This window comes from Jaculus jaculus, chromosome 6 (genome assembly GCF_020740685.1).
Source record: "Jaculus jaculus isolate mJacJac1 chromosome 6, mJacJac1.mat.Y.cur, whole genome shotgun sequence".
NCBI lineage: Eukaryota > Metazoa > Chordata > Mammalia > Rodentia > Dipodidae > Jaculus > Jaculus jaculus.
Window position 1 is genome coordinate 102,572,178 of NC_059107.1, and position 16,341 is coordinate 102,588,518.

Consider the following 16,341-nt stretch of genomic DNA (forward strand, 5'->3'; position numbering starts at 1 on the left):
GCTTCTGGGCTGATTCTAGTTCCTAACAACTGTGGAACAGAGCAGCAACAAACAGAGCTGAGCAAGTGGCTCTGTAGTAAAGAGTGGAGTTTTTAGGGAATATGCCCAGGAGTGGCTTAGCTGGATCAAATGGTAGATCTATTTTCATCCTTTTCAGGAGTCTCCATACTGACTTCCATAGTGGTTGCACCAGTTTGCACTCCCGCCAACAGTGGATAAGGGTTCCTCTTTCTCCATAGCCTCATTAACATTTACTGTTATTTGATCGTTTGTTGAATGCCATCCTGACTGGAGTGAGTTGACATCTTGGAGCTGCTGGAGGACAATAATCATCAATAGCATAAATAAGCAGGGGACCCTGAAGACTACAAAATCAACCAGCTGGACAAGAAGTGCACACTTGTGCAATAGTGGCACATAGCCTCTGAGGGTAAACAACTTGCTCTGATTCAACATGAGGCTTGCTTCGTAGGAGAGAATTCATATCTGGAACTGGAAACCAAGTCAGAATCCCATGGTCTCAAAACTCAGGCTTGAGAAAGAAGCCCCAGTGCTCCCTGGAGAAAAAGAATAGGCTTCCATAACAATAACAACAACAACAAAAATCTCAAATAAATTTTCCACACTCCCTTTAACTCCAACTGTTCTTACTCTTATTTGGTGCATCTGCCTTATTTTACAGAAGACAGAGAAAACTAAAAAACGAAGAAGAGCAAAGATCCATTGATAAGAGAAGAAGATAGCCAATTGCCCACAAGGAGGCATGCCACCTCTACCACATCTTCCAGGACCAAAGAGATATTGTGGAGGAATTGGCAGCATAAACACTGCTCTTACTGCTAGCCTAACATCCAGTTCCAGGGCAATGATGACAGAGTCAGTGATCAATTAAAACCTATCAAAGCAGAAATCCAAAGGCTACAGAGAACTCAATATTAAAGCAAACAGATAACAGGCCTGCCATCGCTCAGGGAGAAGAGGAGTTGGAAAGATTGCAAGAGCCACAGAATGGCTAGGAATACATGGAGGCACAGTACCCCACTACTCCACACAGACTGACTGAGGCCGTTATGACCCCTCATGAATACCATAAGTCCTCCCAGGAAAACTCCTAAGGTAACAGGGGCTGTTGAGGGGATAAAAGAGTATATATAACTTACTGTAATATATATAAAATAAAATATAAAATTAAGTTAAAATATTTTTATTTATTTGAGAGAAGAAGAGAGAGAGAGAGAGAGAATATGGGCACGTCAGTGTCTCCTGACATTGCAAACATACTTCAGATGCATGTACCACTCTGTGCAGCTGGCTTTCATGTGGGTAGTTGGGAATTCAATCCAGGATTTACAAGTAAGACCCTTTAAGTGCTGATCCATCTCCACAGCTCCTGGAGCTTTTTTGTCCTTCTGCCAATGCTACTTGCTGGTACAAGCTTTTAGCCTGGCTCCCCTTGCTCCTCACTCATGTGTGCACTTACCATTCATCTATTTCCAGGGGACATTGGAACCCAGCCTGCATCTAACCTAATGGGCTGAGTAGCTCCTGGGCTCTCTAAATCTCCAGTTTGAAGACAGTCATTGTTGGACAAACTAGCCTGCATCTTGTCAGCTAATCCAATAAATCCCCTTTTTGATATTTATTCATTGTATTGGTTCTTTTCCTCTTGAGATCCCCAACTAATTCAGGCTGTGGTACTGGGAGTGGTTCTAGAGAAACAGAAATGTAAAGATGCATTTCTGCAGTGGGCTTGGTGTTGTTGGAGCAGGCTCACCTGCTCTAGTGTTACCGAAGACTCCTGTACTAAGAACATAGATAACCCATGATGTGAACTATCTGACTATTTACTTCGTTCTGTTTTATTTTTGAACATTTTAAAGAGCATCTCTTATGAGGAGTAAGGAATTTAGTGACATTAGTGATGTATGATTGACTGACATACAATACCAAGTTCAAGTTCCAGCCTCAAAGAGTGTTGGCAGTTAAAGTGAGGGCACTAACTAGAAAGGAATAGGAAGGAACCTGTAAGTTGTGATGGAGATGTGTGGGAAGAGCCTGGTAATGGTGAGGGCAATGGATACTCCAATTCTGAGGGGCTTGTTCTGCCTGAGGAAGTAGCTTCCCCACATGTAGCGGAAGATGAATCTCTATTTTCCTCCCTGCTCCTGCAGGATTGTTGGCCCCACTCTTGCCTGAAGGACTTCATCCTGCATTGCTATGGAACTAGCAAAGACCTTCCCTAATGGAGATGCCAAGCAAGAAAATGCTGGTGCCCCTCAGCACATATGCACCTTTGCCTCTCTACCTATAAGCAGAGTTCAGTATAAGCTGACACCTATGGGTGAGGTAGAAAGTATACACCCCTGAAGAACTTCATGCATCTTCTAATTCTGTCAAGATGAAGTCTGGAGAATATGCGTGGTAATGGATTTCAAGGGTGTGGGATGATGGATGAGGGAACATAAAACTAGATTTGGCTGAGTTTATTGATACGGAATCATTGATATGGGCCCATTGAGGAGAGATTCTATGTTTAATAATGCAACATGCATAGTTTAAAAAGTTTCCAAGTGTTCATTTGGTTGGTTGGCTGAATTACGTGTCAAAAGATGGACTGATGTGAGCTGGGGCTGCCTCATATCTTTAGGGGTTTAAAGGTTTGGGGAAACTTGTAATGTTGGAGTGGATTTACCATGTAGAACCTTATCTTGTACAAGCATATCTTTAGGTCTTTCAGTCAGTCCTCTATTGTTTTTTACTGTTATTACCATCCTGAGTTTTCAGTGTTGGCTTTTTTCTGCATGGATGGTGAGAGTGGAGGGGTCAATGTCATTGGAGGAACAATGTGTTTCACACATTTCCCAGGAGAAGGGGTGGGCACGCCTTACCATTCTTCAGGAAGCATGGGATTTCACTAAGAGGAAATGGGAGTGAGGGGAAAGCCTCAGCCTAAGCTTTTGTTAGGCTTCTCAGAAAAGGCAAGGAGGACAGAGTGATCTGTTTCTGATTGGTTAGGTTGAGTAATTCCGGTCGGCTCTGGGCCATAGGGGAAATCTCTAGTGGTCTGATACCGTAGATTACTTAGAGGAGTCGGGAAGATAATGGCATGGAGTGTTAGTTAAGTCACTGGAGGTATAAACTCTGTATTTGTTGGCTTAATATTAAAATCATTTACCAGGTTTAGAAACTAAGATTTGAATATAGCATCCATCCCCCAAATACCCAAGAGTTAAAGATGTGGTCCTCAGAATGGAAGGTGGTTGAACTATAAGGAGATGGGGCTTTAGGGGAAGTGTTGGGACGTGGCATTGGATATGACTATAGGACCCCACTGACCCTCTATCTCTGGCAGCTTCCTAGCTGATGAGGTCAGTGTTTTGCTGACACCCATGCTCCTTCCACTGCTCTCCTGTCCTCAGTGGTGGTTGGAAGGCAATGTCACTAACCAGTCTTGGACTGGAACATCCAGTATCCTGAGGTAAACATTTTTCTCTTTTTTATTAATTTCTTTTTTTTTAAATTATTTATTTATTTATTTGAGAGTGACAGACACAGAGAGAAAGACAGATAAAGGGAGAGAGAGAGAGAATGGGCGCGCCAGGGCTTCCAGCCTCTGCAAACGAACTCCAGACGCGTGCACCCCCTTGTGCATCTGGCTAATGTGGGACCTGGGGAACTGAGCCTCGAACCTGGGTCCTTAGGCTTCACAGGCAAGCGCTTAACCGCTAAGCCATCTCTCCAGCCCTATTAATTTCTTTTTATTGACAAGTTCCATACTTATAAAAACTATCCCATGGTAATTCCCTCCCTCCCTTCCCCCACTTTCCCTTTTGAAACTCCACTCTCCATCATATCCCCTCCCCCCTCTCAATCAGTCCCTCTTTTATTTTGATGTCATGATCTTTTCTTCCTATTGTGATGGTCTTGTGTAGGTAGTGTCAGGCACTGTGAGGTCATGGATATCCAGGCCATTTTGTGTCTGGAGGAGCATGTTGTAAGGAGTCCTACCCTTCCTTTGGCTCTTACATTCTTTCTGCCTCCTCTTCCACAATGGACCCTGAGCCATGGAAGGTGTGATTGAGATATTTCAGTGCTGAGCACTCTTCTGTCACTTCTCAGCACCATGTTGCCTCTTGAGTCATCCCAAGATCATTGCTATCTGAAAAGAGAAGGTTCTCTGGCCAAAAGTGAGAGTAGCATTATATGGGTAGAAACATTAAGAGAAGTGCTTACTGGGCAGATTGGTGAGCATAGTATATACGTTTAGCCAGACAGCAGCAGATGTTACACCCCTAGGGCTCATAACTATCCCTGTTGTAGGTTTTCAGTATCAGGGATGTAGTCCCTCCCATGGAGCGGACCTCCAGTCAAATTAGAGGGCTGTTGGTTCCCTCCCATAACAGATGTACCACTATTGCACCCATTGGCTCATTTGGCCTGGCTTTCAGTGTCCAATGTTGAGTATCTTCACTGGTGATTTCTCTCTCTCCCATTGAACTGCGTGTAGCATTGGTTTTTTTTTTTTTTTTTTTCATCTTTCTCTCAGCTGGAACAGGTTTTCAGCTCATCTCTAGGAGGATTTCTCAGTGACCTTGGAGCCCAAGTATGTGTAGTCTTCAGCAATAGGGTCTTTTTCAGCTCATCTCTAGGAGGATTTCTCAGTGACCTTGGAGCCCAAGTATGTGTAGTCTTCAGCAATAGGGTCTTACATCTATATAAAACCATACTATTAGGTTCCCCCTCCCACCCATTCTATTCCCTTTATATCTCCTTTCTAGTCACCTCAAGAATTTCCTTATAGTAGATGAAGGCTATCTAATATACCAGCTCTTGTAAGGGAAGCTTCTCCCCAAGTCTGTAAGGCCATGTAAGCCATCAACACATCAGAAGGTATAGAAATAGAAAGTGTGACTACTATGCAAGAAGGCACAGGACTAAAGCTGTGTTGAAGTCCCTGGTTCTTGTGAAGATCCTGTGTGATTTTGGCTTTGCAACTGTTCTCATGATACCATGTCTCCAGTGAGCACAGACCCAAGAGCTGAAAGAATATGACAATATTAGTATTGGGCTGGAGAGATGGCTTAGTGGTTAAGGAACATGCCTGTGATGCCTAAGGACCCAGGTTCAATTCTCCAGGTCCCACATTAGCCAGATGTGCATGTTGACACATGCATCTGGAGTTCATTTGCAATGGCTAGAGGCCCTGGTGTGCCATTCTCTCTCTCTTTCCCTCTCTCTGTATCTAATAAATAAATAAAAATAAAATCTTAAAAAATAAATAAAACCACTAGTACTTTTAAAGAGTAAGGGGATAAACTGGACACTGGGAGAGAAACCTAACAGACTTGTGACCTTTAGTGTGGTGAAGAGAGGGGCGGTGCAGGTTTGGTTTGTGAAGAGTAATGTCGACTGGGCACTGGAGAGCTGGAGTTTACCCTTTCCTCCACATGAGAGACTTAGGCCAGAAATGACAAGTTTCCTGGCAATACTGGTTGTGACACAGTGATGAACTGCCAGTTGAGGACATGAATCTACTTCTCAGGAAATAGTTCTTTCCCTCCTCTCCTTTTCCCTCCCCTTCACTATCTGTGCCTATCTACTGCTTTCAGCCTCTCATAATTATTAAGATAATGTAAAGAGTGACCTGAAATCATGCCTTCAAGATCCTTTCTCTTATGTCATTATATCTTAAATTATATAAGTGCTTTCATATTTGTGAGGGAATTGGATTTGATTCCATTACACTTCAAAACATTTCAAATAATTTTGAACCAGATGTCACATATTCCAACCGTCAGGGTGATGCAAAATTTATTACCACCTACAGAGTGTGAAGCTGGGTTGAGAGTGATCTAGGTCCTGTGATTGAAAAGTCCCACAAGGAATGGAGGGTTAACAGTTTTTGAAAAAAAGAAATGTTTTGCCTTAAGTGTAACAAGCACACAAAATTTTATTATTTAAATTTCACAGTCTTTACAGAGCAAAGGAAGATGCTTTCCTGTGGTCCCTTTGTATCCAGGTGGCTTGGTTACCCCTGTGTGGAAGAAGTGGAAAGGGACATAAGGAGGGGCCTGGAAGATGGATGCTCAGGCTAAGCCTTGTGACGTGACTTGGAAAGGAGTCTGCGTCAGTCCTGCCGCTTCATCAAGTGCCATCTTCCTCTTCCCAGGCGTACAGCCTTCCTTTATGAAAGTAGAATTATTCTTCTGGAATTCCAACTCTGAAGTCCTTTCTCTTCCTCTTCATTTTGGGAGTCTGTGTTATCCTTAATCAATTCAGAAATTCCAAACAAAAGCTGATTAAGCAAGGTCATCATGGAGCAACTTTGCCCTTGGAACTCAAATCCACTGAACCCAAAAACCGTTTCCTCTTTTACTGAGGGAAGAAAAAATACAGCGATGAACATGCAAATGGGTATCTCAGTAAACCACCCTACCCTCCCTCTCAGAGAGTGAAGGCTGTATATTCCACATCAACAAGGTACTGCAAATCTATTCTTAGTGAGGCTCCGACCAAAAATTGCCATCTGCCATCACCCTACTGCCTCCAATAAAGGGCTTTGTACTGCTAGAGACCAGCTGGTCATTTCTCTCATTATTCAATGCAAATATGTTATATATGGAGACTATAACACAAAATAACATTTAGAAATATAATGCCACATTAGAAAAAAAAAAACTAAATACCAACAGAATGCAGTTTTTGGCCATGGGACTAAAAACAGCTTGTTGGAACTCATTTTGTTTGTTATAACTAAGCCACTCTGGAATGATTTCTTTTTTTCCAGTGTGTAATGGTTCATTTCATGCATGGAACAACTGTAATGAAAACAGCTCTTTACTAAGTCTTTGCCTTTTGGTTTTAAATTGCAATTAAAATAACATTTCTCAGATCTTGGTTTTCCTCATCTCTACCTCTGATGCTTAAGTTCTGGTATCTGTCTAAAATCCGTTGCCTCATACAGAAATACGTGAGAAGCTGAGAAAATCAATTTTAATGAAAGTATGGATGAGAGAGAAAAAGATAGTATTCCAAAGCTAAGAGATTGCAAAAAGCTTTGAAAAAGAAACCACAATCACCATGAAATACATCAATAAAGGAATTAAGGACTTGAGGGGCAGCCAAAATATATAGTTGCAGGCTGACTAAAGGGTGTTAATACATTTACATGCTATTATGAGGACAGTGCTGTGGCCAAACAGGAAGCGTTTGAAAAATAAAACAGACAACTTTCACCCTGCTGAAAGGGAAAGGGGAAGGGGTAGTGAGCCGTTCTGCTTTGCAGACTCAGGGAACACACAGGAAGAGTCCAGGAGGAGGAGGAGGTGGGGAGCAGCCAAATCTCCCAGCAGCCAGCAGCGGGACTTGTCTCTTCTTGAGAAGCCCAGCCAGGGAAGCCACGGCTTTGTGGCCTGTCCCGTGGAGGTGTGAAGATCACCTGTTCCCTCCCTGCCATCATTGTGCCACACTCTGGATCCCAGATCCATTCTTCCTACTATCTTCTCCCTCTCTCCCTATTCTTACATAGGTCACGTCCGTCTGACTTCCATCTTCAGTTATGTTAGAAGGTAGCTCTGGATCGCCTCCCTCCGCTGGTCCCCCCCAGCCACTGCAAGCATCTCCATCAAAATTGCAAAGCTGAATGTGACAATATCTTTTATGTCTCCTGGCTGTCTGCAGAAGAACTTCCAGATCCCTTAGATATGTTTCCTTTTCATTTTCTAACTGTGGTCTCATTAAAGACCATGCGTCATCCTCTGTCCTTGGTTGGGAATCCACTGTGTGTGTTCTGTGGGATGCCATGTATTGCCTACCTCCAACCGTCTTTCAAAAAAAAAATCTTTTACACATTTATACAATGGAGTTCTACTCAGTGGTAAAGAAAAATGAAGTTATGAAATTTGCAGAAAAATGGATGGACCTGGAAAGTATTATACTAAGTGAGGTAACCCAGGCCCAGAAAGCCAAGCGCCACATGTTCTCCCTCATATGTGGATCCTAGCTACAGATGATTGGGCTTCTGCATGAGAATGAAAATACTTAGTAGCAGAGGCCAGTAAGGTAAAAAGGAGACATAAGGGTAGAGAAAGGAAGGGAGGAGGGTACTTAATAGGTTGATATTGTATATATATAATTACAATGATTGTAATGGGGAGGTAATATGATGGAGAATGGAATTTCAAATGGGAAAGTGTGGGGGTGGGAAGGAAGGGAATTACCATGGGATATATTTTATAATCATGGAAAATGTTAATAAAAAATAAAAAAAAATCTTTTATTTTTATATCACCCTGGGTTTATTTCTATTTCCTGTCAGCAAAGACTCTGACCTGTTGCTTGTGTTTTTTTTTCTCTTCAGCCTCCTTTCTTGCCACCCCTGATCTCAGTTTTCTCTCTCTCTCTCTCTCTCTCTCTCTCTCCAGTTTAGTCCTGTCCTTATAGTGTACTTGGAACCCACCAGATACAATGCGCTGTCTCTTCTCCATGCATGTATTCACATTGGCCAGTGCCCCTTCCATCCTCTCAGAGTGTGTCTCCCTGTGGTGTAGGGTTGATGTCATCTCACTGAGGAAGCTTTTGCTTTTATTGGCACCTTCTCTTGTAGGATTGAGTCTTTGCTACAAGGAGACAGAGATCACCTGTGTTCTTGCTGAAGTTCCATGTGGATACAGACTGTGTTCTTTTCATTCCTGTTTCTCAAGGAGGAACATAGGACAAATGATAATAATTCCTCCTTGAGTAGATTTTCAAGAAAATTTAATTGTAGGTGACCTATAAGCATGTATATCTCCTTATTGGGGAAGGGGTACAGTAATAAAATCATCATGGATCTTTGTACTAGAAGGAGGCTTTGTACATTTTAGCTATTCACATATCACCTTTGTAGCCTCTTTGTTTTAAATAACACATGTGCTAATTGTCTATTCAAAATTTTAAACATACATTCATTTAATTAAACAAGTTTATTTTAAAAGACAAAATTCATGCAGGATGTGGTGGCACATGCCTTTCATCCCAACACTTGGGAGGCTAAGGTAGGAAGATCACTGAGTTCGAGGCCAGCTGGGGCAACAGAGTGAGTTCCAAATCAGACTGGGCAGCTTGTGTGGAGCAACTTGCTCACTGCTGAGAAAAACTCCTGACTTGACCAGACCAGAAGCAGCTTATGGAATGAAAGTGTTTTCAGGCTTATGGAATCCAGAGGAAGCTTCAAAATGGCAGAAGCTGGCTCACTTCCATAGATCCATAGCAGAGAGACACTGCCAACAGCCAGAAAACACGAATAGCCAGAGCCCCAAACCCATTTCTACACAACTTAGTAGGGCTGGGCTAAAGAGATCTGTCCCCAGCGACACCTTCTCCAACAGGCTGCTAGAGACTTGAGTAGGAAGATTACCCTTAAATCAAAAATCTCTGAGGTATGGGAGACACATTCAAACCGCCCTACCCTGCCTCAAAAAAGAAAAAAAAAAAAAGAATGAAAGAAAAATCATGTCATTACTATATGTGAAAGAGCATTTTTGCTATTAATTTTGACATGCTTAGTGTAAATTAAAGTAATATTCAATTTTAGTAATGTTTTTAAAATTCATTTTTATTTATCTGAGAGTAACAGAGAGAAAGAGGCAGATAGAGAGAGAACGGGCGCGCCAGGGCCTCCAGCCACTGCAAACCAAACTCCAGACGCGTGTGCCCCCTTGTGCAGCTGGCTAACATGGGTCCTGGGGAAACGAGCCTCAAACCAGGGTCCTTAGGTTTCACAGGCAAGCGCTTAACCTCTAAGCCATCTCTCCAGCCCCTTTAATAGTAATTTTAACTTGAAAACATTCTTGTGTACATGCCACATTTTAGAACCGGCTTTTCACAGTGTACAATCCATCTATAGTCTGGTCATGTTTCAAGCTAGTCTTACTCCCGTGACCTAACGGCATTGTTGAAATAAACATGTGAGACAAAATTTGACTCTGGCTCAGGACGGCGCAGCTCTGCACAGGAGCGCGCTATGACTACCTGTACTGCATTTCTGTTGCGGAAAGCAAGGTGGTGAAGGAGTCAGGCGAGGAAGATGTCTGAGGAGAGCCCTGCTTTACTTCTATGATTGCTTGTGGTGAACTCAGTTTTACTCTCAGATTTTTCAGAGAAGCTTGAAATTCAAAGCTATTTCAGGAAGTGGTTTTTTTAATACCATCTATTCATTATCAAAGTGATTTGTCAGATTGCCGAGCTGAGAATGTTTCTTTATCAATAAGATGGCAATTTCATTCACGAGGAGTATTTTAGTTTCAAACACCACCAATATAGACAGTTATTTAAAAGTAGACTAAGATGTTCTACAACATTCACTGTACTTTGTTGAGCATGGCCTAAATGATTTCATTATAGAGGTTTCATTCCCATTTTCCTTATTCTGCATTTGGGACCAAAGCCTAAGTGTGGATGTTTAGTTTTGAATGATGTAATGAACATCCACAGACCTGTCACTTAGAACCAGAGCTAGAAGAGCAGCAAGGAATCCCCCATTTGTTTATGTGCCTTCTCTCCCCTGCTCCTTCCTCCTGCTCCAGAAGCAATGGCCATCTGGAATTCTGTGCTTAGCACCATCATTCTTTCTCCCCATATTTACTCTATTTTTAAAATAAACGTTTTTATGTTGTGTGTGTAAATAATACATTATGTAGGTTTACTTGTTTGGAGAAAAAATTTTTAAAGAACATTAGGATGTGTATAGTCTTCTGAGATCTGATTTTTGCATTTGATATCATATTATGTTACATATAATTGCAATTAGTTATTGTTATGCTTTGTGTGTGTTATGTAAAGCAAATTATCCATTGTTCCAGGGCTGATGGCATAAATTGTGTCCAGTTTCTCTAGGACTGCTGTTGAGTCCACAAGATGAATCTATGAGCATGCCCAGCAACCTTTTTACAGCATAGGAAGACATGGCTGCATCAAAAGTCTGAAGATTTCACTGCGGTACTTCTGTGTAGTCTCTACCTGTAATTATTACTATGAATTTATGTGAATCATAATTTGCGGATCCCTTTAAGGAGGAAAGGATATTGGCTTGTAGTTATACCCAATAAGAAAAAACAATGGACATGGGATTTTATTTTTATAATCATCACTAGGAAAGGTAATTATTCAAAATATATTTCATAGTCATTAGATTTTGAAAATAGTTTATCACCATGCAAAGGCTATAGGATTTGGTTAACCAGTAATTCTTTAACCTTATTAGAATCATTTGGGGGCAGATTTCAAAGGATTGATGCCCACACTACTCTTCAGATCAGTTATATAAAGCTGATTTGGGGTAGGCTCCTAGTATCAGTACAAATCTTAAAGACCCTTGGAGTCTCCAATGTACTGCTAAGCCAGTTCTCTAAACCACAGGGTAGAATGATTGTTAATCACTGATACTGCAGATAACAGGTGTGGGCTGACTGCTTTGAACTTGGGAGGGTGAAAACAACATGAAATGAACATTTAAAAGAAAGTATGAAGCAGTTTTAAAATAAAAAACAACTTTGAAAAAGACCATCAGGCAAAATAGCTTACTTAAAACCAAATAAACCCACCATCACCCTTATTCTTGAGGGATAAAGAACTGCTTCTACTTAAAACCTGTTTCTCTTCATTTGGCCTGCCTTAACCTTGGTGGGCAGACTCTGAAATGTAGAAAATGAATAACACCTAGAATTAGGGTTGGCCTTCAATACCATTTCTCTATCTTCTCATTGTGTTTTTGTGTTCTACCGTGTCCTTTTCACAAATGTCACTCCCTTTCATCACATAAAAGAATTCCATTTAAACATGAGGGCAGGATGTTTGCCCTTCCTTCAAGCAAGTTTAATGTATAGGATTTTATTACTCACTGTTTATTTAGCAAGCCTCTGAGCTGGCGCTATGTTCTCTGTACTAGGCTAGGGTGTGGAAGTGATTAAGATATAGTCCATAATATGGTGAAGAAAATGCATTTCCAAGAGAATGATTTCTTTAAAAATCCACATATTTGATTGTAAATAATTATACTCTTATATGGTTAATGAAAAAGTATAAGAGTTAGAATTCTTTCTACCACCATCTAGCTCAGAAACTGCATTCTCCGGTAGCAAGCTGTCATTCATTTTTTCTGTGTCCTTTCAGAGACTCAGCGAAGATGCAAACATAAGTGTGAAGATCTGTTTACGACCCTCCTGTGCACACAGAGGCCAGACTATTTCAAACACTCTTGCATACTAATGCTTTTCACCTTACAACATTGCCTTGAAACTTTTCTGAATTAAAACAGAATGATATTTCTTATTTTATGAAGCTACATAATTTCACTGGATTGATAGTCTATAATTAATTTCTCCAACCTAGAGGTAAACACTGAAATTTCCCTATCATTTCCTATCACAAATAAAGCTTCATGGAAGACCTCCGTGAATTTGCTATTGTATCACACACACACACACACACACACACACACACAATCTATGCTAAATTCCCAGTAATAGTTATTTAGTTTAGGGGCTATTTTGTATTTTGATATATCCTAACAAAACATTATACACTGAAGTTATGTCCATTTTCATGCTGTGCAGACAAAATTTGTTCATTGAATTTTATATTTGTGCTCATATAATGGGCATTACAGATTTGTATAATCCTTATTCTGCATGAGGTTCTATCTGCAATGTCAATGCTAGGTAAGTGAGGTAAAGGATGTACTTGAACTACATAGATAGAAGCAATGGAGAACACCTTCACACTCATCTTTGAAACAAAATATCAGTATCAGTGCAAGAGACCTCAACAGTTTGCACTAGAGTTTTGTTGAAATGCCTGTCAATTTAGCAATGGTCAGATTGATTGAGATTAGGAGCAAGATAATCTTCTTTGGTATAAATGCATATAGATGCCACCTGCCCTTCAGAGACCAGAAGGGAACTCAAGACTGATTCAACATGGTGATCAGGAGCAGCCTGATGTTGCCTGCTTAAGTTTTTAAAAAATACTTTATTTATTTTAGAAAGACAGAGTGAGCAAGCGAATAGGCATGTACCATCTGTGCATATGGTTTACTTGGGTACTAGGGAATCAAACCTGGGTCTTTAGGCTTCACAGGCAAGTGCCTTAACTGATAAGCCATCTCTCCAGCCCCCCTCAATGTTTTATAGGCTCCCACACACTGGCCTCTTTCTAAATGTGTTAGATCTACCAACCAATCAAGGTCCTTCAAACACATTTGCACTTGACAATGAGGCTCGTCCCAGCTAGTTGCCTAATTTATATCTCCAAGGCTAAAAGAAAATCCGGTCTAAGATGCCATGGGTTCAGGACCCCTCCCAAGCTTGCTTTCTTGGCAGCTTTTCTGCTTTACTTGTACTCTGTCTTAAAATAAACCATCCATAATCAACCCTTCTTTCTGTCTATGCTTGTTAGTTCTTTGCTAATCATAAGACCAGAACTAGAGAGCCTCTGGCTTGGAGAGCTCTAAACCCATCTAGAGCCCAGAGGGACTTCATTGTTCTCAGCTATTGTAACTAAATCAGGAAGCCCTCAGCCATGTTGTTTCTTTTTCTGCCCTGTCCTTTCTATTTGGTCTTTTAAAACATGTCCTGACCTCAGCCTCTGAATAGCTATCAATACTTTCTGTAACTTTGTTTTTTTTTTTTTTCAGTTTACTTGAATTCATACTACATTTCAAGAATTTGATGGCATTTAATTACTGTCTTTTCTGATTTCTTAAACTTTGTTTTCAATCTAGAGTTCTAATATGTTTAAATCTTATAATGCTTAAAATTTCTCTGCTTTATGTAACATTTTCAAGTTTACAAAGTGCCTGAAGGTACAATAAGGTACAGCATCTCATTTAAAGTTCTCAACAACTCTGAAAGTTACTCTAGAGAAACTGCCTCCATTTTTCACACAAGTTAAATGCTATTCTCACAGGTAAAATTACCTAGGGCATGTTGGAAACCATCCAAGAAGTCTAACTCCAAATCCAATACATTTGCAAAATAGACCAGAAATAGCTGGGTGTGATAAACCTGGGTGCCCTTTGCCCCTCTCTGCCTGCCTCTGATGCCTGTATCTGCAGATAGGTTTTTATCAGCCTAGTGAGCAAAGGTAATAACTGGTTCTCATCCACTTTCCTCCCTAGGCCTCACCTGCATTGAGTTTTCACTGAGACAAGCTGTCAGCACACACATTCCAGTTAGAGCAACTTAAGAGATGTCCTTCATAGGCAAGTTGGGGCACAATCAATGAGGAATTTCTTCCAGCCTCCTCCCAACATGATCTTCATACAGAGCTTGTCACTACAATCAGAAGGATCGAATCAACTACTTTGTCTATTGGGATAATGCTTTGCTCTAAAATAAATTAACACAGTCCTGAAAGAAGTCTTTTATCCCTTTGGTATCCCTCATCACCATGCTTTGAAGTGTTTTTAAAAAGAGCAGTTGAATCAGAACCTTTCAGGAAATTGTCAGTCTGATTCCTTAGAGCCCAGAACTAAACAGTGTATGCTCACGGGCAGGCTCACGTTATTATCTTCCTCTGCCCAAGGGTCTTTCCCTTCGGCCCGGAGAGTTGTGTGTGCTTTTTTGCTTGGCACAAGGGCAGACTCTCACTTTATTTCAGTCTTACCGCCACTGCATAGACTGATAATTTCAGAACGTGGATGGGGATAAGTTGAATGTCATCAGGTTCACCAAGAATGGCCTACTTTCCTTAGTGTTCTTGGTTTTCAAATTCCTCCTGTTCAGACATATTTGGGGATTGGAAGTGAGCTTTCTTGGCTATCTCTGTGTGTATATGTTTAAGACAGAAAGCTGGGGTCTGGGGGGAATAGGACAGTCAGTGAAACGATTGTTGTACAAGCATGACATGCATTTTTAATCCCAACACTGGGGAGGTGGAGATAGGCAGATCCCCAGAACTTCCTGGCCAGCCAGTCTGGCCTACTTTGGTTCTATTTTTCTTACTTAAGCTATGAAATGGGTTAACTTGGTCCTACAGTGATTTCAATTTTTCTACTAAAATCTACTGCTATATAGAGCTGATAGAAGTGTAGACCTTATGGCTGCAATTGTCTTATATGTAGTTCAGTACCCCATGAAAGGATGAGAATCATATTTCTGGGATAAATTGAAGTGAAGTCTATTTAGAATGAACAAAATGTACTAGTTATCGAGTAGCTGTTCCACATAGTGACACTTGGTTTGGTTCTTGAAATTCCCAATTGGAACCTCAAACAATTATCAGATGACTTCACAAAAGTAAATAATAAGGGTTGTTATTAGTAATGGTAAAAAATAGCTCATGGACGAATGTATTCCTGCTATTTACCAAACACATGAATGCACATGTAAATTCATTTCAAATAGTACTTAACCTGGAGTCAGAAGCCCAACATTGAATATAAGCCATAGAAAAATGTGGTTATCAACAGTAATATGTTCTATTTTTCTGCTTTAATGCCTTAAAGTTATGATTAAAATGATGCATGGGTCATCACAAAGGTGAACATTTAGATAAGTCTTTTGAATATCTTCTGTGATTATTTCCCTGCCATCTTCATCCCTATATTCCTTGTTGAGGGAGGGGTAAGGAAGGGAGAGGAGGGAGCTAAGAGGAGAGTATAGGAGAGGAGGGAAGGGGGCAGGAAGAGAGAGAAGAAATGTGCACGGCTCTTGAACAGTGGTTACCATTCTAAAGTTCTTCATAGATCTTCCCTTTTCAATTCTCACTTGAGAATTCCCAGCTACATCCTCTCCAGTGCCTTTCTTACCTGCTTTTAGGCTTTTAGGCTTTGTCCAGCCTTATAAATCACCTTCACCTATGTTCTGCAGGCCATGTAGAACTGTTTTTACCTCCTTCCATGTGTCTTGCTGAAACTTCTACCTTTCCCAGACTCTCCTATGCCTGGTTCTTTATATTAGCTAGATGCAATCATGAATTATATGAACTCTAATAATGAAGGGGTGGGTGGCGCTCCTTCTATTGTTTCTGATGACAACAATTTCTTGAGGCTTGAGTAATCAGAAACAGTGATCTGCTGATCTCATACTGATTTAGAAAGAACAAAACATTTTATTTATTCTTGTTTTTGAGAGACAGAAAAAAAATGGGTGCACTGGAGATGCCATTGCAAATGAATTCCAGACACATGTGCCACCTTGTCCACCTGGCTTTATGTGGGTATCGAGAAATCAAACTTGGGTCCTTTGGCTTTGCAGGCAAGCACCTTAACCAACAAGCCATCTCTCCATCCCCATCACACTGATTATTTTATTCTTTTCAAAATTTTTTAATAACAACTTCCATGATTATAAAAAATATCCT